This window comes from Crinia signifera, chromosome 8 (genome assembly GCF_055691185.1).
Source record: "Crinia signifera chromosome 8, ASM5569118v1, whole genome shotgun sequence".
NCBI lineage: Eukaryota > Metazoa > Chordata > Amphibia > Anura > Myobatrachidae > Crinia > Crinia signifera.
The window spans coordinates 126,743,173-126,770,842 of NC_139224.1; the positions used below are offsets into that span (position 1 = coordinate 126,743,173).

The following is a 27,670-nucleotide window of genomic DNA, read 5'->3' on the forward strand; positions in this document are numbered from 1 at the left end:
CCATGTCTCCTGTGGCTGGGGCTGGGGGTGTCTTCTTGGTGGAGGATGGACCATTTGCTCCACCTGTGGCTCTGCAGAGGAAGATGCTGCCGGTACATCCTGGGTTTCTGCTTCTTCTAGGATAAGAATTGAAAACAATGTCACCATCACATACGCAATAAAAAATATCTTTCTAAATACAATGCATTACTGTGACTTACCATCAAAAGCAGCAGCAAAGACCTCCGCCGGGAGCTCACTGTCCATATTGGAGATCCCCCTGACCTCCCCGACATCAATCACGTCCAAGGAGTCCTGCTCCAGGGGGGTATACTCCAAATGGTCAGGCATAGGACCTCTCCCGGTGGACATGGTTGTACCGGTCAGTCATCTTCCTCTTCAGTGTACTTTTGAAGTCAGTCCACCTACAAGTTTAAAAATACAAATATCACCATGAGATATGTGCACCACTGTGCTACGTGTAGGGTTACCACCTAGTCCCTTAAATTCCGGACACATGTTAATTACACAGGTTCTGTGGCAGTTTAAAATTAGGTGAAGTGGAGTCTTGAAGTCAGCCAGCCACAGAACCTGTGTAATTAATATGTGTCCGGAATTAAAGGGACTATGTGGTACCCCTAGCTACGTGACATTTCCTAGTGTGGGTGATCTTATGTTTTTTTGCCATATGTGTCCCACACACACATTCATGTCTCAATTAGGAGGCATTTCAGTGTCTCATCTCATTCATTAGGCCACTAAATGCACATACATACATCACTATGCAGAAATGACATCATCCATGGCCAAATTAGGCACCTCCACCTGGTGTGAAACTACACATTCCACCATAGCTTGACAATGTGGTTATTATGGAGTAATTTAACTATGGAATGGCATACTGGGATGTGTAGTTTCTCACCAGCTACATGTGCACAGTTTGCTCATTCTTGTTTCAGTAGCATCATATGGAACATGTTACAACAACTCTTTCAAAAACACACTTTCTCTTGTCCCATCACATACTTCACATGAGCAGAACTGTGCCCATAACCTCACATCACACCAATGGTGCATGTTTCATATATCAATGTGGGTTATTAGACATGGTTGTGTTCACATGTGACATTGAAGTGTAGCACTATCTACAAACACACCTTTCTATTAGTCTCAAAACATACATGTAACATATGTACACACATATGACATCAGGGGGACAAAGACCAGGGCAATTTTTCAGCAGTCTCCAGCAGGAACTGAGGCCCTTATTCTAGTTCACTCTTTCTGCCCAAATATTTCTTTGATGGACAAAACCATGTGCACTGCAGGTGAGGCAGGTGTAAAACCCCACCCAAATCTGATTATCTCTGCACAAGTAACACCTGCCTCACCTGCAGTGCACATGGTTTTGTCCATCTAAGAAATATTTGGGCAGAAAGAGTGAACTAGAATAAGGGCCTCAGTTCCTGCTGGAGACTGCTGAAAAATAGCCCTGCCAAACACACTAACCTTTTCTTCACCGCGTCCCATTTTCTGACCACTGGTGCCACCTGGTTCACTTCCTCTGTGATCTTCTCCCAAAGGTTTCTCCTTGCACTGGCACTAGGCTTCCTGGTTGCCAATTCAATCCATTCGCGTGCCCTGGGCACTAGAATTCGCATTTCGGCCTCTACAAATGCAGGGTTTCTCTTTCTGGTGGTGGTATCCTGCTCAGTCCTCACCCTAGATGTTGCAGCTCGTTTTCTGGTGGCCCCAGTTCTCTCACCATGCACCTGCTGGGTCACACCTGTTTGGAGAGATGCAACCTCTTGTTCTGGCTGGTTGCTTGGCCCTTGTGGAGCTGGTGGAGGTTCAACAGGGCCTGTTACTGAGGGGCCCGCTTGATCTTGCAGGCTACTCCTCTCTTGGGCCCTCCTTCTCCGCTCCTGTTCCCTCTTGTTCAGTGCATCAAGCAGGGATTGTGCTGTAGCTCTCTGCAGAGCGTCCTCAGCTGCGGAATCGTCTGAGTCAGACATGTTTGCAGCAATTGTGGGCTGCATCTGACTGAATATTTATATGTTAATCTCCCGCCATGAACAAGGGGGCGTATATTTTTCCACGCAATGTAGATGCAAATTTACGCCGATATTTCCCGCCGATAATTCCCGCTTAAATTACGCAGGTCTCAACGCACCTGATCAATCACCTGTATATGCACATACACAGGTTGTGGAGCATTGTGGGCTACATCGTGAAATGTGTGCACCTGTCATTCCAATGATGAGTGTTGTCAGCTGGTATCTGTTGGAGTTCGTGTATGCTTTGTGAGTCACATTTCAAAACATCACGTTACAATGCTTTCCTTACATATGTAATGTGTATGAAATTGTCATACAGCAACATGTCGCATTGTGGCCCTTTAAGCAGCGTAGTTATAAGTAGAGGGTTGCGTGTATTATTTTCCGCACACTGTAAATACAGTACTCCTCTCCATGGATATCGGTGTATCGTGCCCCCTTTAAGCAGCGTAGTTATAAGTAGAGGGTTGCGTGTATTATTTTCCGCACACTGTAAATACAGTACTTCTCTCTTCATTGAATGCATGCTGTTGGTTGTGGTGTGTGTATATCGGAACGGTCCGCGTAAGTTTCTATTCGCATCCAGTTTGTTAATGTAAGAGGGATTAATAAAGTTAATACCAAACAAACAATTTTTTCGACCAATCAGCAAGCACCAAAAGTGATATATGTACCTGCAATTATTAACTGCGCCATAGCCAATATGACTTGTAACAGAGCTAGGCCGTTTTCCACCCCTGAGCTGTTGGCCCTGGTTGACGTAATGGACCGTCACCTGGGGCCCAGGGGCCCATATGTTAGCAATGCGGACAAGCGGCGGGCGTATACTGCTGCCCGCCGCCTGATATTCTCGACGACCGGCGTCCGCAGAAGCCTGGGGCAGGTTGAGCGGCGCTGGTCAGACCTGCGCCGGCGGCAGCCCGTTTTTCTCAGCAGCCTTCGCCGCCATATTGCCCGATGTAAGTTTTGATTACTAGTATGTCAGCGTTTTTTAGCAATGTTTTGTGTACTTTTTATAAATATGTTCCTGAGTATGGGGGTGTATATGGGGGTGTATATGGGGGTATATGGGGGGTATATGGGGGGTATATGGGGTGTATATGGGGGTATATGGGGTGTATATGGGGGGATATGGGGGTATATGGGGGGTATATGGGGGGTATATGGGGTGTATATGGGGGTGTATATGGGGGTATATGGGTGTATATGGGGTGTATATGGGGGGTATATGGGGGGTATATGGGGGGTATATGGGTGTATAGGGGGTGTATAGGGGGGGGTTTAAGTAGTTGCTCAGTTTTTGGGTGTAGGATATCAATTAGTTTGCATGATAAATGTCTGAAATATCACAGCAATGATAATTTTGAAGGTTATGAGCATGACTAATGTGAATTTTTCTTTCCCCCTTTTTTATGAAACCCAATCTTCGATTTCTATGCCATCAACATGAACATTTCAGCACGGGCAAGAGCCCGCAGAGAAGCCCGGGAGCAGGCACGCCGGGACCAGGCAGCCCAGGGGCAGCCGGAAGAGGAGGAGGAAGAGGAGGAGGAAGAGGAGAAGGAAGAGGAGGAGGAAGAGGAGGAGGAAGAGGAGAAGGAAGAGGAGGAGGAAGAGGAGGAGGAAGAGGAGAAGGAAGAGGAGGAGGAAGATGAGGAGGAAGAGGAGAAGGAAGAGGAGGAGGAAGAAGAGGAGGAGGAAGAAGAGGAGACACTGGCTGTAGCTGGGGCCCACACCATTTCTCCATCCCCATCCCCCTCCCCAACCCCCACCCCAACCCCCTCCCCAACCCCCACCCCCACCCCCTCCTCAACCCCCACCCCCACCCCCTCCCCCTCCCCAACACTGGAGACACTGGCTGTAGCTGGGGCCCACACCATTTCTCCATCCCCATCCCCCTCCCCAACCCCCACCCCCTCCCCAACCCCCACCCCCACCCCCTCCTCAACCCCCACCCCCTCCCCCTCCCCAACACTGGAGACACTGGCTGTAGCTGGGGCCCACACCATCCCCCATCTCCATCCCCTTCCCCCTCCCCCACCCCCTCCCCAACCCCCACCCCCTCCCCAACCCCCACCCCCTCCTCAACCCCCACCCCCACCCCCTCCCCAACACTGGAGACACTGGCTGTAGCTGGGTCCCACACAATTTCTCCATCCCCTTCCCCCTCCCCAACCCCCACCCCCACCCCCTCCCCAACCCCCACCCCCTCCCCAACCCCCACCCCCACACCCTCCTCAACCCCCACCCCCACCCCCTCCCCCTTGCTCATGACCACCCCAAACACCGCACAGCCAACCAGCGGGGACCAGGATGGCTCAAGTAGCCGTAAGTAAATAATGTGTATAATGTTGACCTACACATTTCTACACATCAACAATCACAACAACCACATATGTGTATCCAACATCAACATTAGTTGCAACATATCACTGCAGGCCGACCATGAGGTGTGTCCTGTCCTTCTCCAGGAACAAGGGTCCCCTTGGTGATATTTTTGAGTGTGGCCATGCCTCACCCCTTGAATAATTGACATAACAGTACATCCAATGAGATATCCGACATTAGTGGTGTGGTAGTTATGTGGCTCCAGGTGTTGGGTAACTCCAGTTCCCAGCATGATGTGCAACACAGGGCCGGATTATAATGGAGGCACAAGGGGTCAGTGCCCCTGGGCCCCCCTCTAGTTAGGGGCCCCCTGTGGTTGGCATGTATTTAAAAAAAAAAAAATTGATTTGTTTTGTATTTTTTGTTTTTAGCTAAAGGTTTTGTCCATGGGTGGGGTAGTGCTGCAGCTTCACCTATCTGCCAATGTGACAATGATTTATGGTGCTGAACATCGGGATCCAAGGCACACTGATTGCACAAGTGTGCAGTGCATTTCTGGGACTTGACTAAGTCCCCTGACACTTTGCACCAGAGGACAGAGGCTGAGAAGTTTGTGCTGAGCTCTGATTGGTGGAGCTCATTACATGCTTCTCAGGTCCATGGAGAACAGCAGCAGCAGCTTAGTCATGGGAGGGTTTTTAATCAGAGGCAGCAATAGGACTGTGAGGTCTCCTCCAGAGTAAGGGCAGAGGGACAAACACAGGCTTTTCATGTGGTGTGTGTGTGTGTGTGTGTGTGTGTGTGTATATATATATATATATATATATCTATATATATATAGATATATATATATATATATCCCCTGCAGTTAACCATTAACCAAGTTTACTCTGTGTTTTGACAGTATAATTTTCTCCCATGCAGTGTGCGGCCAGTAATGACAAGTGCAAGGGGGCCCCCCGGTCTAAAGTACCCCGGGCCCCCCAAAGGCTTAATCTGGCACTGGTGCAACATAAATGTAGAGATTGTTTGGGTAATAGTGTGTGAGGCCATGCGGATGCATGCTTTACAAACATAGCTGTAGGCCTATAATTTGTACAGCAATGTCCTAAATTTAAAATAGTAAGGAGTGCTTAAGCCACAACAATCTCATAACCCTTAAATAGTACAGGCTAATTGTGAGGTTAGAGGACAGTCCCCCAAAACCAAAGTACCAATTGGGATACAGCATACATTCATCCATGAAGGAGTAATTGAATTAATGTTATTTACTATGTACAGTATGTGTGTGTTAACATATTATTTTTTAGTACTGTGTTGACAGCAGACCCATCTTCAATGTAGTTTAAAAATGTATGTGGCCTTCACACATAACTCTGAACTTTTTATTATGTACAAATACAACAAACATTTGTGTATGTTATATATTAATTTTTTTTTTTATCCCTTCACTACAGACACTGAACAGCAGCAGGAGGAGGTGGCAGCCCTAATGAGGGAGATAGTACTGACCCTCTTGTACCTCCAGATACTGTTTGGACTGTTGGAGGCCCGGATTTAATTTTTTTTTATCCCCCCCCCCCCTTATTATTTTTGCCCAAAATAAACGTTTATGTACAGTTCGAAATTGCCTGTGTTTTTACTAATAAATATGTTAGAGGGCTTGTAAGGGTAGGTACATACAGATGTGTACTGTACGTTATACTTGTCATTTGAGGTGAGGGGTAATGATTGATGTGTGAATGTGTGTGTTTTTGAGTAAAATAACACATAGTGAAAATGCATGCATGTTTAATGTTGTTAGATTAAAACATCACACATAACATCAGGGTAGGTATACATGTTACACATTGTGGACAAAGTAATTATGGACATAATTTAGTACATATACAGAAACACCAACATAACCTGATGTAAAAGTAACAGCAATATAGGGACACATAGATAGTGATTAAAATGCCACATTAGAACATAACAAATATACATGTAATGAGGGTTCAAATGTAGTGGTACTTATGTAGTAACTGGGCTGCCGATTTTGAAATCGGGTCCATCGCATCGCATCGCACCCGACCATATCGCATGCGATGCGATGCGATGCGATGGACCCGATTTTTCCATAGGATTCAATGTTAAAATGGACTGAGTCCATTTTAACATAGAATTCAATGGGAAAAGGGGTCCTTTTCATACCCCTACTATCCAAGTGGGCATGGAGTTGGATATAAACCTGTGGCGAGCGTAGCGAGCCACCGAGCCCGAAGCGTGGCGAGCGTAGCGAGCCCCGCGAGGGGACACAGAATACCGTCCCCTCGCGGGGCTCGCTTCGCTCGCCACGCTTCGGGCTCGGTGGCTCGCTACGCTCGCCACAGGTTTATATCCAACTCCATGCCCACTTGGATAGTAGGGGTATGAAAAGGACCCTTTTTTCCCATTGAATTCCATGTTAAAATGGACTCAGTCCATTTTAACATTGAATCCTATGGAAAAATCGGGTCATCGCATCGCATGGTCGTATGCGATGCGATGCGATATCGCATCGCATCGCATCTGATTGTATGCCTTAACTTAAGGCATACAATCAAAAAATCGGCAGCCCAGATACTACATAAGTACCAATGTAGTTTTATTAGGTCTTTATTAAGGTAGACAATTGAGTTAATAGAAAACAATAATTGAATAACAAATAGATTAATTAATCAATTGTCAGATTATTAGTTGAGAGGCAAGATTTGCAGATCCATATATGTGAAGGGTATGGCAGCGTACACGGATGTACGCTCACTCTCACGAGCGGTGACATAACCTGTGTTTTCCATTGAAAACAATAGGGACCCGTCCGTGCAAACTGGCGTACGCTCAGATCTCCGCAAGAAGTCGGTGGGGAGACGGAGGAAAGACGTCCGTAAACGGCTCCGTACGCTCAGTTGTACGCCTGTTGTCGGAGTGCAAGGGCTGGGCCGTCCGCGTACGTTGCCGTACGCTCATTTGTACGCCACTCCCCTTCTACGGTATTTCTGCCCGTACGTAAGCGGCTGATTTGTGGGTGGACCTAACCCTAACGGCCGCGTACGGCTAGCGTACGTTAATGGAGAACGTACGCACGTTTGGCCGCTCCGATCAGAATAACCTCCTATGTTATTCTCCGACCACACATTAGTGGGTGGAAGGGCATGAAATTCCGCCTGTAGACACATGTCTGCACAAAAACAGTAGCTACAACAGTAGCTAACAGTAGAGTCACAGTAGAGTTACTGTAGCTCTGCAGGTTTGCAGCCCCACCCGGGTTTCTAAGCACAGCACCGAGCTGTGCTCTTGGTCCAGTATCTTGCCATCAAGGGTCTGCTGATTACACTCTATGCCCTGTCCATTGGTGGGGTAGGTGTTGGAGGGTTCTGATCTGGCAGCTGCAGCAGTCTTCATGTCATCCTCAGATGCCTGTGTCGCTGGGGTTCCCTGCTGCTCTGCTGCTCTGTCTCCATCTGGCAGTCCTTTGGTCCTAGTATCATGTCCACAAGGGTTGTCGCAGGGATCAAGATGCATATGCTGGATTCCTAACCGCCATATACCCATCGGTGAGTATGTGTGGTGGGCTAGTGTGTGGCCGGGGTTTAGGCACTGGTGAGTGGACTTAGGGTTAGTGTAGGAGAAAGTTAGGGTTAGGCTGTGTGGAGGGGGGTAGATATAGGCGCATAGAAAGGGGGGCTAGACTGTGGGGCAAGATTCACGCAGCAGGGTGAGGGGATTAGGCATTAGCAGTGATGGTAAGGCAATGCTGACAATGATAAGCTGGCTGTGCCCCAGTAAAAAAAAATTGGGGAATGTGGCCTAATTGTGGGTGTGTGGTTATGCCCCCTTAGTTTTTGTGATGCAGGGGAGCCGTGGACCCCCTCAGCCACGGCAATTTGGGCTCAGCAACAGCCTTACTGCAATGCAGCACACTCCAGCGTGCGCTGTGCTGCTGCCCGTGAGGGAGGGGGAGTGGGTGTGGCAGACAACTCCTGATCGTGGAGTATGCGGAAATCTGTAGTGAGTGGCCGAGTAAGGGGGGGTTTAGATTTGGAAACTATTGGGGGGACTTAGGGTTAGGAGGGGGGCTAGGTTTAAGCAATGGGGTATGGGAATTATTATTAGGGAGGAGGAGTAGGGTCAGGCTATAATTGGGAGGGTTAGAGATAAATATGATATAATTATTTCTAGCATGTCTGTACAAGGGAACTCTGTGACTTTCAAGGAAGCTTGATTGTTGTGCAATACAATTGATGCCAACTACATTCTGTTGTATAAGCAGCCAGCTTAATCAAAGAATGATCTCATGAGGACTCCACAGAGCAAGCTATTATAGTGGAGTTTCAGGCTGTAAACTTGTAATCACAGTTTACAAAGCACATTGTGTAGAGTGATAATCTTCACCACATAATGTATTGCTATATTAATTTCCTGAGGAAAGTATCAATGTTGAATGGTTTCATAGGACACCGATATTACCTACTGTGTTGCATTCTCCACCACCATCAATCATGTGTCTGTAACAGAGCCCACAATACATTATGTGCTATATGCCATATTCCATATATGGGTCAGAAAAAATTAATCCCTATTCCCAATACATGCATTTCTTGTTATTATACTCTTATTTGGGCAGCATTGTAGAGTTAGTGCTTTGTGGAAACATTCAAACCAATAGAAAACTACAGCTTGAGTTGCCACAGTGATGAATTATTTGGGACTACCGGCAAGCACATACGGAGGGATAGAACTGGCGTTTGTTTATTGAATGAAGCGCTGGCTTTAAGCCAATCAGAGCTCGTAGACCGGCAACCCATTAGGACCTACCGAACTGCTGTTCAAATTGCTCTGATTAACTTGTAGATAGCACTACATTTAAAATAATGTACCTCGTGGTTGTCTGCTCATGGTCCCAATCATCATTGCTCACGGTCCAAGATTGAAGTCCTGGCCATCCCCCCTGCTGCTGGCTATACTCCTGTGTGTGCGTTTATAGAAGGAGGTGACTCCTGCGTGCATGTCCAATCCAAGGAATCCCAACATTGCTAATTTTTCAATCCCCGGATATAATTTTTTTAACATTATTGGCTTCCGGACTACACACCCATCTATTCAAAAGGAACTCTATAGAAAATGTAATCCATTCCATTCTACGCTGCAGCTTCCTCACCATTCTGCTTGTTTGAGATCCTGACAACATGATATAGCTATATTGTCTCATCACTTTACACTATATAAACATGACCCTACACAGCGTGAAGAGTTTTTTACTACCATTTGAGCAAAAAGGGGTAATTCTGTGTATAGCATAAATCTTTGACATTATTAATTTGACATAAATTATGTAAAATTGCAAATACTGGGCGTGGCCTGGCGTTTGAGCCGACTAGACGTGCCGTTCTTGAGCTCCGCAAAAACTCCACCTAATAGGCCTTCTTTGCCCACTCTACCCGTCACCACATCCACTTACCCGGACCTCCCTGATCCTGCCTTCACCTCGACTGCCTCTGGAGACGGCGGCGGAGCCGGGGAGCACGGTCGGCGCCGGCGCAGGGTGAGGCCTAGTGAACAGGCCGGAGCCGGGACCTCGCGTGGGAGAGAAGGTGACGTCACAGACCGCCGGAGGTCCGCGTACGGAGCAGAGAACAGCTATCGCTCCTTCCTCCGGCGGCCATCCACCCCTACAGCTGACCGGAGAGGTCTGGGGTGACACTGCTGGCCGCAGCACCCTGCAGCACGGAGACACGCCATCCAGAGAGGTAACCAGCGTCCCCCTCACAGCGGTGCGCACTGTCCCAGCCGCTCAGCAAGCAGTGGGATAGCCACAGAGCCCTGCAGGGGGGCCTGAGAGATCCCCATTTGAGGCTCCCACACACCTATCTGACAAGCCTCCAGCTGACCCACCACCCACAAGACCAAGGGTCATTACAGGAGGGCCTGAAAGCTGCCCCACTGCCAGCTCTAGATACCCTCTATCAGGGGGGGTCTGAGGTGAAGACGCCCTGTCTAAACTTCGGGCGGAGGCCTACAACTATACTCTCCACCCAACACCCCTAATTCGCCCACCCGCACCCTTCCTACCCTCCCTCCCTTACAGCCCGCTCACCTCTGACCATCGCTGCGGAGCCGGGGTGTCCCTCTCAGGACTCCTGCAGGTTGTGGCCTGGTCACCCGCGGGCATACTTCCCCCTAACCATTCCCCTCACTGCTACTCCCCATACTGCTGCTCCCCACTGGACATTCCCCACTGCTACCCCCCTGATTGGGCACCTGCAGCAGCAGCTCTCATAAAAATAAACCAGCTGCCCACTCAGTAGCACTCCTCCACAGCACAGAATTTTTGCGGAGGCTGACAGTGGGACTATAGCGCACAAGAGGGAGAGCTTACTCCCTACCCTCGCAATAATCTAAACGACCAGGGGACCCTCCCCTATCTGAACCCATTTCCCCCGTGCCCCCGGCCCCTGCTTACCTTGTGCTTGGGACCACCTGAATTGATGACCCCCTGAGGACGCACAGGTACATCCCTCCAGTGGCTTACTACTGAGCCTACTATAAAGCTTACTAAGGCCTTCTATCATCCCACCGTATCGCTGCAAACTTTTTGGTCTCGTCCTCCACCATGAACAGAGGCAACCCCACTGGCAGGAAGAGAGGAGGAGTGGACATATCTCAACACTTTGCTAAAAATGACAAACCACCGACTAACTCCGACCTCTCTTCTCCTGGTAGTCCGCAAACAGATAAAGAGGACTCGCCCACTTCAGCTCCCTCAACCAAAGATGATATTTTGGCCCTGCGATCTCTTATAGAGAACCTGAAGGACTCCCTAGAAACCAAACTTGACAAAGCAGTCTCTACTATTAAATCCGACATATCGACTCTCTCGACCAGAACAACAAAACTTGAAACCAAGATGGACTCTCTCCAAAAAACCCAAAACGAGACGTTAAGGGACCTTGACCACATCTTCCAGGATCTGGCCGATCTCCGCACTAAGAATGAAGATTTGGAGAACAGAGAGAGGAGGAGTAACCTTAGAATTCGGAACATTCCTGAAACAATCCCCCCGATGGAACTTGAGCCATATCTACACAAATTATTCTCACACATATTACCAGATCTTGGACCTCAACAACTGCCCCTTGAAAGAGCTCATAGGGCCCTCAGGCCTAAACCACGAGATGGCGACCCTCCCAGAGATGTCATTATACGCTTCTCCAGCTTTAAAGACAAAGAAAGAATTCTGGCCCCGACACGGAACAAACCCCACATCCTACACGAGGGGTCCAAACTTTTGTTCTTCCAGGACTTGGCCCCTGCAACTATAATCAAAAGAAGAGAACTCAAAGATCTAACCAGTGTCCTACGCGCAAGAGGGATCCGCTACCGCTGGGGTTTCCCCTTCAAGCTCTTGGTTGAGCTAAACGGCAAGACTATTGTCATACGGGGCCCCACTGAGGGAAAAGACTTTCTCGCACATCTGGAAGAATCGAGACCGTCCTCTGACGCTCCCCCAATCAACTAATACCATAACTATCTAGATAGTTGTCTTGACTTTTATGTTCAACCCCCGCTGATCTTGCCAAGGACTTCTACAGCTCTCTATACAAGCTGGAAGCGAACTTAAATACCAATTCGGTACTAGACCTACTATATGTCTTTTTTTTGTTTTTTTTTCTTTCTTCTCCTCTCTATCTCTCCCTATCTTTCTTCTTCTCTTTTCCCTCTTTCTTAAAAATACAGATGCAGTTGTGCTTATATACATCAGATTATAACTCTGCACATTTGCCTCCCCCCTCCCTCTGCCTCTGTAAAGAATCCCCCACCACCCAATCTTTTACATATATATATATATATATATATATATATATTTTTTTTTTTTTTTCTCCTCCTTTTCTCTCCTCCCCCCTCTCGACATGTCTTCTTTGTAGAATCAGTTAAGTTGGACTATATAACTAAATAATTATAGGATGTTCAAATGTTCTCTTCATAGACACAATATAAGTAGATATGCTGCCTTAGAATATTGTTGACCCTGTTGGTCCTATCGTGTAGGCCGCATTGTACCTCCCCGAGTTCAAACCCCACTGGAGGGATGTTACCCCCATCCCTATCTCTATTTCTACAAATATTGCAGGTTCACTTGTTCTTCATACATTGATTATAACCCGGTAGATTAACCCCCCTCTTCACCCTTGAGGCAGCTCGGCTCTTACCCCAGACTGCCCCAATTTGGACCGAAAGGTCTCAAACTCTGGGTGTGTTGTCCTCCGCTGGTCGTGAGGCCTACTCTCCCAATCCCTTCCCCCCTACACAACTCTTCGTAGACTCAAATCCCCTACCCCCCCTCCCCCCAACGACGGGGCCCAACCCTATCCTCTCTATCCCTGCACCTACCCTTCTTCCCTCCTAACTAAACATGCCCCTAACATTGTCCTCCATGAATGTTAAGGGTCTAAACACCCCCCAAAAACGTACCACCTTATTCCACACAATCCGCGACATCAAAGCTGATATCTTGCTTATACAAGAGACACACTTCAAAGCTGACTCGCACCCCTCTCTTAGCTCCAAGAACTTCCCCACGGCTTTCTACTCCTCCAGTCCAACTAAACACAATGGTGTCGCCATCTTGATAAGCAACAAAATCCCCTTCACGCTTCAGTCAATCCACACCGACTCAGATGGGCGTTTCATTATCCTCACATGCTTGATAGCCCACCTAGAGTGTACGATAGCAAATGTCTATGCCCCTAACACGGGTCACTCCTCTTTTTTCAAAGCCTTCTTCTCAGAACTGGAGAAGAAGAGAAAAGGTTCTCTAATACTAGGTGGAGACTTCAATGCTATTCTAGACATCTCACTGGATAAGTCCCGCCCTTCTACTAGCTCGCAGACTAATTCCACCTCTCGCACTTTAAATAAGTATATTAAAGAATCAGCCTTATTTGACGTTTGGAGAGCACACAACCCCACCTCCAGGGACTATACATTTTTCTCAATCCCGCATCAGTCCTACTCCCGTATTGACATGCTCTTCTGCTGTCCCTCTGTAGCCCCACATATACTAAAATCCACAATAATACCGAACTCATGGTCCGATCACTCCTTCCTCACTGCCTCATTCGATATCCTCGATACTCCTTCTGTCCGCCCACCCTGGCGACTAAATGAGACCCTACTCAAAATCCCCCAATTCCAAGAAAAAATACATGCAGTCATCAAGGATTATTTTTCCCTCAATACCGCTGACTCCCCATGCTCTCCCCTGGTGTGGGAAGCACATAAAGCAGTCGTCAGAGGCCATATCATTAGCCATGCCTCCTTCAGAAATAAAGAATATAAAGCAAAAATAAATACTCTCACAGCAGAGGTCAATATCCTAGAGACCCAACACAAAAGACATCCCTCACCTACCATCTATACACAACTCTCGGCAGCTAAGGCATCCCTCAATGCCCTGTTAGCAGAAAAGACTGAGAGGACCCTCCGTAGGCTCCAACAAAGATTTTACGAGAAAAGCAACAAGGCGGACTCTATGCTAGCTAATAGACTAAAAGCCCGTAAAGCCCTGACAGCTATTCCTGCCATTAAAGACTCGACAAACACGCCACAATACAACCCCACTAAGATCAACTCACTCTTTAGGACATATTATGAACAATTATATAATCTTAAAGACCACCCTGCCATGAACCCACCATGTTCTGATTCAGCCCTCGATTACTTAGCCTCATGTAACCTCCCGAAATTAGATACAGAAACTTCTACCAACCTAAGTAGACCCATCAGTGATGAGGAAATCATATCTGCCCTCAAAACACAGAAACCATCAAAAGCCCCTGGCCCAGATGGCTACCCAATTTCATATTATAAAACGTTTTAGACCTCACTTATACCTCATTTAACTGCGATGTTCAACCAAATTCTAGACGGAGCCCTATTCCACCCAGCAACTACAACCGCCACTATCACCGTCATACCTAAACCCAACAAGGACCCCCAGATAGTATCGAATTACCGCCCAATCTCACTGCTTAACGCAGACTTAAAGATATTTGCCAAAGTCTTGGCCAACCGCCTAAATCCACTCCTCCCATCACTGATTCACCCCGACCAGGTGGGCTTTGTCCCATCGAGGCAAGCTCTAGATAATACTAGAAGGACCATTGATATCATCCACTATATTAACACCACGAAGACCCCCTCGTTACTCCTGGCTCTAGATGCCGAAAAGGCATTCGACAGGTTCTCCTGGCCTTTCATGACCCAAACCCTCCAATGTTTCGGATTCCAAGGTAAATTCCTTAAAGCAATACAAGCACTGTACCATAGCCCCTCAGCCTCGGTTTTGGCGGGTGGTCTCTTGTCCCCCTCTTTTCAGATTACAAATGGAACTAGGCAGGGATGTCCCCTCTCACCCCTCATATTTGCCTTAACGATTGAGCCATTAGCTTGCCGTATCAGATCTAACCCAGACATCACGGGAATCCGCATAAAAGATACACAATACTCACTTTCCCTATTCGCGGATGATATCCTCCTCACACTCACTAAGCCTCTGATCTCGCTCCCTAACCTCTTTCAAGAGTTGACAACATTCGGAAATCTGACAGGCTACAAAATTAACAACTCTAAATCAGAAGCCCTCCCAATACACATTGCAGACCGTTCTAAAAAACTCTTACAAGCTAATTTCGACTTTAATTGGAAAAAACAATCCCTTAAATACTTAGGGGTCCAACTGACCAAATCTTATAACTCCCTATACCAGGCCAACTACCCCCCACTTATAAGGTCAATACGCGAAGACCTACAACACTGGCAGTCATATTTTCTCTCATGGATCGGCCGCATTACTGCTGTAAAAATGAACATTCTCCCAAAATTACTCTACCTATTCCAAACCCTCCCGATACCAGTTCCCCCATCCGCGCTGGCTGCTCTCCAGACCACTATCTGTAAATTTATATGGAACAATAAGAAACCAAGAATTCATCGAGGCGTCTTATCCAGGCGATCACAAAACGGAGGCCTAGGCCTCCCCATACTCCAACGCTATCTAGACGCCACTCGATTAAGTCAGCTTATAGCCTGGCACTCTCCCCCTAACAGTAAGAGATGGGTTGATCTGGAGAGCGACTTAGTGGGGATCCCCTCAATATCATACCTCCCTTGGCTCCCGCGCAAAGACCACCCACAATACTCCTTCACTTCCCCCACAATAGATTTGACCTTAAGATCTTGGGAGAAGCTCCGTAAAAAATTTAACCTGATCTCATCCCCCTCCCCGCTGACTCCCCTCTGGAATAACCCGTCTTTTCCACCGGGCCTAAACCCCTCAATGGCCTCCCCATAGGTAAGAGCGGGCATCACCAGACTTCACCACATTCAGGGAGATTTTGCTCCCAAAACATTTGACGACTTACAACAAAAATATAGAATCTCAAACACCCTACACTACCAATACCTACAACTCCGCCACTTTTCTTCTTCATGTCAACCCACGCAACCGCGCCAGACCCCTTCTCAGCTAGAAAGATTCTGTATATACAGACCCACCGATAGAGGATCCATCTCACAAATTTATAATTCTATCTTAGTTAAGGACACCCCGGCGCTACTTACTCATGAACGTGAATGGGAAACAGACTTAGGACGACACATTGAGGAAGAGGAGTTGGAATCTATCCGATTAGCTATCTCAAAATGCTCAATAAGTGTATCAATCAAGGAAATCTCATATAAAGTATATTCCAGATGGTATTTGGTCCCTACTCGCCTCCATCGCATTTATCCCAACTCATCAGATATGTGCTGGAGAAACTGCGGACAGAGGGGTTCGTTCTACCACATCTGGTGGTCATGCCCAATAATAGCTCACTTCTGGAATATGGTTCTCACCCTCATCTCTCAACTTGTAGCTTCTCCCAACCCCATTGAACCCATCAATTTGCTCTTATGTTCCCCTATCGCCCGTTTACCTAAAGAACCAAATAAATTAGTCATGCATATCGCTAACGCTGCTAAACACCAAAATGCCAGCAACTGGAAAAATCTAAACGCTCCGAGCCGACAAGAACTGACTAATAGAATATGGTTCATAGCCAAAATGGAATATATCACAAGCTTACAAGATAACACTATTCGTAAATTCCACTCCGTCTGGACCCCTTGGTATACACACTACAACACTCCTCTTCCTGGCCAATTCTAACTCTCCTCTCCGCACACTAATAATCTATCTCATCAACTCTACCTTACTACCCATCCCCCCTATCTTTCCTTCTAAAATGCTTTCCCCCTCCCCGTCGTTGGGAACCCACCTCCCCCTACTCTCTCCCATATATCCCCCAAACAGCTGAAGTTACATTAAAACCCCAAATGTTGGTAACGATATCTAAACATAAGCCTATGCCGAGTTAAGTGGAACAACACTCTGGATACTGTTTTATCAAATGAAACGATAGCTAGTGCCTCCATATCACGCCAAAGCTCCCACTCTCATTATGCCGTTATTATTGTTATGTTCTAATGTATCCGGTATGACCTGATTATTGAAATGATCCTTTGTCTTACTAGATGCATACGTTATCATTATTACTTGCTCACTTTGTTACCTATGTTATGTAACTCTACTGAGACAATAAAATTTACGAAATAAAAAAATTGCAAATACTAAGTGGTTTATTAAATCATATTATTAATATTATAAACAAATGTTTAGGGCATAACTACTGTGCATTTTCTACATAAGGCAAATATATTTGAACCAGTTGTAAGATGTATCACTTTCACAATGTACTGTGATAACTAGCTTTTCTGCTTTCTACAAGAAATTTTATGTACCACTAGACCACAAAAGTAGGAGGAGCTTTACTTTGGGGAAAAAAGAATCTCTTAACAAAATTAATATGAAGCACAAACTGGGACTTGGCTTACATTATTTTCCATTTTTATACATACCGTAAATTTAATCGTCAGATATTTTGTTATCCACTGTTTATATCACTGTTAATTGATCTTGATATTTTCTAGTGTTTATGGAATAACCTTTGTGCATATTTTACATGACATATTCACCATCTGTTATGTTTCAAATAGTTTTTGTTTTTAGTATAACGGTTTTACCAAGGTTTCTAAAATGGTGATTTCTAAGCATTTCAGTATAAAATGTAATACAGAATTTTTTTTATCATTTTGGTTTTATGCGAGAAGCATATTTTGTTTTTGTATTCATTGATATTGGTTTATAACTGTTTATTGTTTTTTGAACAATGGATCTTTTTACATATTTTATTACGCTCTTTGGTTTTTGTTGCATTCATACTTAACTAGTCATACATAATGTATTTCTTTTTTTTAATACTATACCCTTTAGTAAATAGTTTAGTATTTTGTAAAATTTGAGTTCCGTTACTATTAAATAAAAATGTAGGGGTTTTTTTTTGTTCTTTTTCATACAAGAGGGAATAATCTTAGATTTTTTTTACTCCTCTCTCAAAGCCTTAACAGCTGAGCAAAACAGATTCTTCAGAGACAGTTTTAAACAAAGTTACATCCATCCAATTCAATTATAAATTAAATTGACTAACGAACCATAGCTCATTATGGGAATCAATTACTCAGAACTGTCTTTGGACCAAAAATGTGTAAAATAAAAAATAATGGTCATACTTCAATATACCAGATTGTCTGCATTTCAAAGCACTATCTAGAGGTGACTCGGGCACAAAAGGATATTGCAGGGGTAGTAGAAATGTTCTCTTGAAAGTATAAATAATTAAACAATAAAGTGGTAATCTTTTCCGACTGTAACTTCAGGGTTGGGTTGTCTTCATATACAAGCCTGAAGTCATGTCGCCAAGTATGGTAATTTGAGCGATACTTATACAAATGCCCTATTAAAAGCAGACACATTTCAGCCTCTGGTGCAATGTAAACAAAGGTTGTAGGAAATGCTAATGGATAGAATTAGAGGAGTTTTGAGGAGTAAAAATTATTTAAATGACAGAAGCATTGAAATTATACAAGGAGACTAATTAAAAATCTAAGTATAGGTTCTTGCATTTTTCTCACTACTATCCATAAAGTACTTTTTGATTTATTGTTTTTGAGTTACTGCTTTGCAGTGATGCCTATCTAAAAGTGAAGAATACTGTACTGTAGTACTGTAGTACTGTAGTCAATAACAGCACTATTCACTGCACAGGAAGCATTTTGATACTAAAACATAAAAATAAACATATGCTGTCTGGAACTGAAACGAAACGTATCATTTCATCTGAATACCTCCCAACTTTTTAGATGAGGAGAGAGGGGCAGCTGCGTGCGCCGGAATTAGGTGGCGCGGCAAGGGGGCGTTGCCTACAAATCGTGCCATTCTTGCGAGGCCATGCCCTCATTTTTGCAACTGTGGGGGCCTGACCAGTGACTCTGTAAGCTGCTGGCCTGTCCCCAGCCTCCCTGCTGCGGGAATAGATGCTGTGCGCATGCAATTGTTGCAGATGTTTATGGATGGTTTGCAGTTCCACCTATGCAGTTTTCCTTCTGCAAAACGTCTTAACTGCATTGGCAGAAAATTGTTGACAATGACTGCAGTTTGGACTAAAACACAATGATCCATATGTTTTCTGAGCATGCCGATTTTTTTCAACAATCGAAAAATCATCACTTTAATTGAATACGTTGAATGTAATTTTTACTGAAAATGGACAAAAAGTTCAGGTTTTAAACATTCATTAAATACCCATCTATATATCAAGTACAGCATTAGACCACAATCACAATAGTATGCTTCACTTAATATCATTTTTTGAGTCTTCTGCCAATATTAGGTTACCAGACAAAGACACATGTCTGGTCTTCATTAATTTTTGTCTTTGAGGATGACACATAGGAATCAGTTGTAGACACTGTGGGTGAGATTTAATAGGATGAGAGATTCAGAAAGTGAGAGATTTGGGAAGAAATCTCCAGTTTTTTTAAAGCGGCAATCATTTATACTACAAAACCAGTTTGATTTTGCAGTGTAAATGATTGCCGCTTTTAAAAAAACTGGAGATTTCTTCCCAAATCTCTCACTTTCTGAATCTCTCATCCTATTAAATCTTACCCTATATGTAGTAATCTGGGCAGTTGTATGCCAGAATTGAGAATGAAATAGTTTAGGTGCTGGATAGCGAGTTAGATAAATACTTGGATTGTGCCTCAAGCTCATGTAGATTTCAGCACCACCATGTATGGCAGGGAAGAGGAGCATCCAACATTTGGGATTAAATTAAGGGGAAATAAAAAAATAAAAAAAAATCAGGGGCAGTATTGAACTGGAGCATGGTGGCCTAGATATATTTCTACAGTGTTATGTGTAGTAAATTAAAATACACCTACCCTATATGGTGGTTTCTCTGCGATAAGGAACATGTGAAGAAACTGATCCATCGCTACAACCCCAAACCCCTGCTGATTTCTTTCCATGGCATGTCACAGCTCAACCTCATGCGTGTGACATCACTGACATCATATACTCCTATGCATGATGTCATGGCATCACATGCACGATGCAGCAGTAGAAGGAAGTGGTTGCGTGCATTCCTGTAACCTTCTGGTAGCTGTTGGAGTTGGACTTAATGTTGACAGCATGGTGCCATCTAATGTTTTTGGTGTATTGAGTTTATGTGCCATCAGAATCACCCTCCCTACACTCCTTGGGATTGGAACTGATATTGATTATGAACTGCATATGAGCTTGGACCAACATGAACCAGACTGGAACTGGTGGACTGGACTGAAGTTGGAGAACTGAATAATATCAGACAGATTGTGAAAACATTGGGGATGGGCTGGATTCATTGGACCACACTGGAAGTTGTGAACTTGGAATGTATCAGACAACTTGGAAACACTTGGGCTCGGTTGGAACTGATGAACTTGGAATCTATCAGACCGAACTTGGAAATACTTAAGCTGGACTGAATCCAGTATATCTGGTTGGAACCGGTAAGCTTCAAGTGCATCATACAGAACTTGGAAACACTTGAAGTGGACTAGATCCAGAATGCAAAGGAAACAGTCTAAGTGATTCAACGGATTAGGACTAGTGCTCCTGAGGGGTAGATTCAGGACAAAGTTTGTAATGGTTAATTACTGGAAGCAATGCAGCTGGGAACTTAAGCTATATATATACAGAAGTGTTCAGAATCCTGTAGATCTCCAGTGCAGGCATGATGCGGCTGAAGTGATATGTAAAGCAAGCAGGTATAATAAAGCTCAGGTAATCTACTTTCATCAATAGAATGCTAACCATGGTCATAACTTGACATATGTAGGCCCCATAGCAAAAGGGCCCAATTGTACTACCACACAATTATAAAAATGGTATATAATACATGTAACTCTGAAAGGGAATATGGGCTGCCCACAATTCTTATCCCCATAGCAGTTGCAGCCCCCAGAGATGGTAGATTATAATACTGGAGCTGGCTGAGGTCTGTAGTTCCACAACTCAGGAACAGAGTAGCTGAGAACAGGTAGCTTAGCACAAGGATTGCAGCTAGGAAAAGCATTTTTCTGGGCAACTGCTGAATGTCAGCTCAGTCCTTTTACCCCCCTTACTGAGCAATGATTGGAGGAATGAATCAGCTGACTGAAATGGGGTTCATGGCTGGTGGAATCATGGGCAGCGGACTGCAAGCAACATGAAAGTGCCAATGCCACAAGTTGGTGGGAAGGACTGTACATTACACACTGGGGAAATCTGGGTGCACTGTGGGTGGCAGTGCCCTCCACAGGAATGAGTCTGCAATGAGCTGCAGGATCTCTGGATAGCTGCAGGTAATTGCACTGGATCCTGACATGGAATACCTGGGGCATTTTTTCTGTTGAAGTTAGGTAATATACTTAGTAGTATAAAAAAAAAAATCTCTGACTTTTTTGTTTTCTTTTTCTAGGTGAGCTGAAACGAGAACAAAAAGAGCATAAATTAACTTAATGGACATGTCTTTTTCTTTTCTCTTTTAATCTAATAACTTTAGTTATGTGAGGAGGGGCAAAATAATTTAAAAAAAATCAATTAAGAGAATGACACATCTACTTTTAACCATCATAGCTATAAAACAACTGAAGCTGATCTTTTCTAACTTTGAATGCTCTATTAATAGTTATGGAAGTGTTATCTTACATTGACATTACAGTCTGGTGTAATTTGTCTTTTGAGAAAATTGTGCCCTCTCATGCATTAATCACCATGTGCACTTCATAATTCCAATAAACCAGGCAAAATTGTTTGCCATAGTTCGGAAGCACGGTCATAATAAAAAATACTTGTTTTAGTGTTCAATATACCTTTTGTAGCTAATATGTAGTATATTTTGTATGCCTTTGTAGCACAAAATTCTTTTTATACACTCTACAAATTTCACTGTACTAAATAGTAAAACTCAAATGGAGATAAGCAAACATCAATCTGATTTGCAGGGGTATTCAATATATCCACTTAAAAACAGACTTTCCCTATTCAATTCCAGATGTTTGGCCAGTTTTTCCTTCAATGGGATCTCCTTGTTGTAAATAGTCAAAACTGCATCTGCAAAATTGTAAAAAATGGCGCAGCTTTGACTAAAACATGCGAATTGGTGAATCATTCTCCAATCCACGTGTTTTTTGACCAAGACGATTTTTTGGACAGTTGGCAAATCGGCACTTAAATTGAATAGGTTGAATGTAAATTTGACCGCAAATTGGTGAAAAGTGCAGAGCGATGTGAAGTTACTTACTAAGCAATCTGACTAGATTTTGACTACATGTAGACAAGATCTAGTCTGGTGATGGTGACGTACGGGACTGTGCATCGCCATCGCTCGGAAGTATACACACAGAGAAATCTGTCCTTGATTTCTAAGCAATCTAGTCAGATTGCTTCGAAAACAGCTTAAAAATGCCCTGTGTGTATGCCCCTTAAGGCTTCCTCCAGAGTCAGTCCAAGCAGCTGGTACAAGTGCAGTGTGAGGAGCCGGATCTCTGCAGTTTCCATGCAGATGGCATGGAATCTGCAAAAACAGCCTCCCAAAAATATCTGCCACCTTCTAGGAGACAGTCCTAAGATGTCCTACTGGATCTCTAGCGTCTGTCAGGTGAAGCCAGCGTTCCCAGTACTACCGGGAATGCAGCTTCTGGGAGCGTTGGTGTGCTCCGAGCAATAACCCCCTGGAAACAAGCAGGCCTTGAGGGTGATATATGTTTCTGAATTAAGCCATAGATTTGGGTTTTGCAGCACAGGTGTGCCTGAGCAGTAACGGTGTATGCCAATGAAGTATGGAAGAAAGAGCTTGTAGGTTTTATGCTTTAGCCAAACATTTCATTAGAAGATAGTAAGAGAGCACAATTCAGAATGCTGAGTCATATCAAAGCAGGGAAATCAAAAGAGTGAAGATCATAAGCATAGTGTATGGAATAGCAGAGAGATTATAGGCCCACTATCTCTTTTGCAGTAATGTCTATTTTTTATGTTATGTTTTCAAGTCCTGACCTCTTATCTACCCCCATATCTTGTATCTTTTCACATGTTTGCTCACCAAGTCTACAACCCATAAAAAATATTATGTTCTTTTTCTGAACCTTGGGGGTACATTTACTAAAGCTTCTAAAGGTGAAAAGTGGGCTGTTGCTCATAGTAGCCAATCAAATTCTAGCTATTATTTCTCTATTGCATCCTAGAACATGATAGACAGATTCTGATTGGTTGCTATGGGCAAAATCCCAACTTTTCACTTTTTTAAAGCTTTATTTAATTAAACCCTCAGTAAGCCTCTATGGGGGCCCTTTTCACCAATCCTCTGACTTTCCGACAGTCGACAGTCAGAACATTGAATTCCGGCTATCGAGCTGCAGTTGAGAGTAATGAAAATGATTTAGGATTCCGACTGTTGGGACGTTCCAACAGTCGGAATCCCAGATTAAGTACACGCACCCCTATGTATTTTAGTCAGGTCCCCACTTATGTCTCATGTCTGTTCTTAATGTCTGATGTCTACTGGTTTGCATGTATGCCTTCCCTTGGCTCTCTTGCCCGCTTCTCCATGCTTGCCACACATTTATTCTGGTTAGGAAAAAAAACAGTTTGTATCCCAATTGCACACCAAATATACATATAATAATCAGATAATACAGAGATCTTGGTTGCATATATCTGCAGTTGAGAGAGGCATAGATGGGTCAGCATTAGGAGGGATTGCTGACACCTGAGTGCCATTGGAGAAGCCAGGGGTATCTCCAGGTAAGCTGGCTCTCATATGTTGTAAGCCATTATCATGTGGCCTTACACTGGGCTATTAGGCCCAAAAATTTGTTATTGTGCATGGGATGGGTTTGGGAGTGTGATTCCCTCTATGTTGGTATGGCTGGTCTGCTCCAGGTTAGCACACCCTAACACTTTATTAACATTTATGTTTTTCCCTATCACATTGTATGTATTATTTTAACCACACCTTCACTTCCTTACATAGCACTTATGTGCTTCTTATTAACCCCTACTAATTTTTCATTTGTGTGCTGCCCTGGAGTACTCAGCCTATGCCGGCATATTGGGGGCCCACACCCCAGACCCATACCCAGTGTTAGGGACCCCCAGTGACAGAGATGCCTTGATGTACGGCCTGGGGGCTTAGCCCTATATCTGCAGATATATGCAACCAAGATCTCTGTATTATCTGATTATTATATGTATATTTCTCATTCAGTGTGCAATTGGGATACAAACTGTTTTTTTTCCTAACCAGATTTACCCCTCCCTGTTGGCACCTAAATGACATTACCTCTGATTGAGCAGCTTGCCAATAAAAGTGTTGCACACATTTATTCTCTAATCACTTTTTTATGGTCTCCACCTAAAGTAGGTCTCCACCAAAAGTAGCCACTTACATGGCTAGAGACCTAAGCAGTGGTTTAATAATAGGTATAGCCAGCCAGGAGGCAGAGATTGACCTGGAGTACAGTAAATATAAAGTCTTTAGCTTCTTGTGGCTTATTTTGAAAATATGGGTGACAGTTAAAGGATAAAATATTTTGACTTTTGTGATTTTAGAAAAAAAAAAACTGCCAAATTCGCACGTTTAGAAACCATTCCGGACCCCAGTGGCGTAACTATAGCACCGCAGCCCCCGTCACCGCGGGGGGGCGCTGTGCATATGGGGGCGCCTAACGGCAGGGGGGCGCCCCCCGCCGCCCATGCAAACCCCCCCAATCCCCCGCAGGCTTACCTATTTCGCTGGTCCCGGTGGCACCGTTCTTCTGCTGAGGACCACCACAAAATGGCCGCCCCCTTACAGCAGACAGAAACTGTCTGCTGTATGGGGGCGGCCATTTTGTAGTGGTCCTCAGCAGAAGAACGGAGCTGCCGGGACCAGCGCGAAAGGTAAGGCTGCGGGGGATTGGGGGGGTTTTCATGGGCGGCGGGGGGCGCCCCCCCGCCGTTAGGCCCAAAACGTAGCTACGCCGCTGCCGGACCCAAACAGCCAACAGGGTAATACTACAGCTAGGTGAAACTTTTTATGCAAGTTGCCCCTGCATTTATCCCTGTGGCTGGTCCGCCCCAGGCAGGGATCTTGGAGGAGAGGGGACCCCCCAATAAAGGGGTCCCCCCTCCATAGTAACCTCTGCACAAGCTGAAGCCTGGTGCTGTCCCTTGTGCCCCTTGGGTGGTGGGCACCAGGCTGATAAATGGTTAGATTAAACTAATGGTTAGATTGCGTAACGTTCTGTAACTACAAGTCCCAGCAAACCTGATCTGCATGCCGGGACTTGGAGAACCACAAGTCCCAGCATGCGGGGCATAAACGGCCCTCTGGGGCTTGTAGTTCCGCAACATGACACATAGGCCCTTATTCAGATCTGATTGCAGTACAAATTTGTTCTTAAAATGGGCAAAACCATGTGCACTGCAGGTGGAGCAGATGTAACATGTGCAGAGAGAGTTAGATTTGTGTGAGTTATTTTGTTTCTGTGCAGGGTAAATACTGGCTGCATTATTTTTACACTGCAATTTAGATTTCAGTTTCAACACACCCCACCCAAATTTAACTCTCTCTGCACATGTTACATCTACCGCACCTGCAGTGCACATGGTTTTGCCCATTTTGAGAACAAATTTGTACTGCAATCAGATCTGATAGTGAAAGAAAACACACACAAACAGTATAACTTTATTACATACTACATTCATTGCCACATACATTACCTATGAATTCCATCAAAGGCCGCTTCTTTTTGGCTGGTGGATGGGCCCAGCCCTCAGCATGTGGGAGGAGCCACAAATGTAAACAATCATTTGGGCTTCTCTCAGAGGGATTCAGCCATGCGGAGAAGGCATCCATTGATTCAGGAGGTGTGTGGTAAGTATAATTTCCCTCAACAGGTACTCGTTTGGATTCTACATGGAGAAGAGGACCGGCCTTTGAGGGAATCCATAGGTAATGTATGTGTGAATTCATGTAGTATGTAATAAAGTTATACTGTTCCTGTGTGTGTGTTTTATTTCACTGCTTGTTGGATTTGAAGGGTTTCGGTTCTGCGCTCCTATCCCGGCTGCCTTTCCCTTGTCAGTAAGGTCACCCTCTGACCTTAAATTGATTGATTGTGTCAAGAAATGGGTATGACAAAGGATATAAGCGCCAATGGATATTAAAAATAATGAGGTTTAATTAAACATATAAAATAGCATATAAAAACATGTGGATTAATAAAAATCACTGGAAATAGTGAATCTTCTTACCCCTAAGGGTATTTGGAGCCAGCAAGGATGGAATGAAACAGGATGCAGTCCGGATTGTGCACCCTGCTTGTGGCTCCAAATACCTATGCACCGGGGTCCTGGATGAGGTTAGTGGGATACCAGTCACTGCCGACGCGTTTCGAGCATCCAAGTGCTCTTCTTCCTGGGCGCAGTCCCAGTTTTATTTCACTATTTGTCATGTTGTGGAACTACAAGACCCAGTGGGTCCATTAATTCCCTGCATGCTAGAACTTGTGGTTCTCCAAGTCCCTGCATGCGGTGCAGGCTTGCTGTGACTTGTAGTTCCACAACATTGCCCAATAGTTAATCTAATATTAACCATTTTTCAGCCTGTTGCCCACCGACCCAGGGGCACCGGGACAGCCCCAGGCTTCAACCTGGTCAGGGGTAACTCTGCAGGGGGGGCCTCTATTGGGGGCCCCACTCCTCCAGGGTCCCTTCCCGGGCTGACCAGCCACTAGGATAAATGCTGTGGCCAGGGGAACTTGCATACATTACCCTGTATCATCTCTGTTTGTCCTTGTACTACTTGTAATATTGTACTATATATTGTAACCATTAGTACAATATTGTACTAATGGTTACATAAAATAATTACTGTTTTATTTTATTTATTCATGTTCTAACAATATATAGGCTTGCCCTTCCCTCCTGGAATGTCTGAGAGGATCCACAAATTTGGGTCCACCTCACAGCCCCCCTCAGAGCCCCCATACCACCCTTCCCTGCGAACTCAAATACCAACATTTGTGGGACCGTGGGAAAGGTGTCGGGGCTAAAATGACATGACAAGCGTCATTTTGAGTCATTTTGTGCTGTCCTGGGGCGGAACTTAGTGACGTCAGCCTCATTTCCCCCCCCCTTGACGTGTTGCCTCTTCGGGATTCTCCTGGAGAGACAAATATAAACGTAGGCAAGTATGACTATATTGCATACTTGAATGGCATTTCCATGTATCAAGGAGAATAATTTATAATGTTATTAAGTGTGTGGGTTGTTAGGTCTACAAAAACTAGGTCACATTGGGTCGACACCACTAGGTTGACAGGCAGCAAGGTCAACGTGGGTCAATGTCGACATGGGTCAATGTCAACATGTGTCTAGGTTGACATGGGTCTAGGTCGACACAAGCATAATGTCGACATGGGCAATGTCGACTGTCAAAAGGTCAACATGGGGTTTTTCACTGTTTTTATACCCGAATGTCGACGCAGTCAACATGGACACAGTTTGAAGTGCACCGCATCCTCTCGCATCTCTCGCTTCACTCGCAATGCTTTGGGCATGGTGCCTTGATACGCTCGGCACACTATTTTATTCTGCCACCACACCCTAGTGGATGGTAGGGCATGAGATACCGCCTGTCGGCACATGTCTGCTCAAAAAACAGCGAAAAACACCATGTCAAACTTTTGACTGTTGATCTTGCTCATGCCGACCTAAAGCTTGTGTCGACCTAATGACCTGTCGACCTAGACCCATGTTGATCTGGACACATGTCAACCTT

At 44.9% G+C, this 27,670-nt stretch overlaps 1 protein-coding gene across 2 annotated transcripts in view; it reads left to right on the forward strand.

Annotated features, from left to right (window-relative positions):
- LOC146026457 (uncharacterized) overlaps positions 1-27,670 on the forward strand; it is a 396,721-nt gene that overhangs the window by 242,983 nt on the left and 126,068 nt on the right. The gene's annotated exons all lie outside the window — the stretch shown is intronic.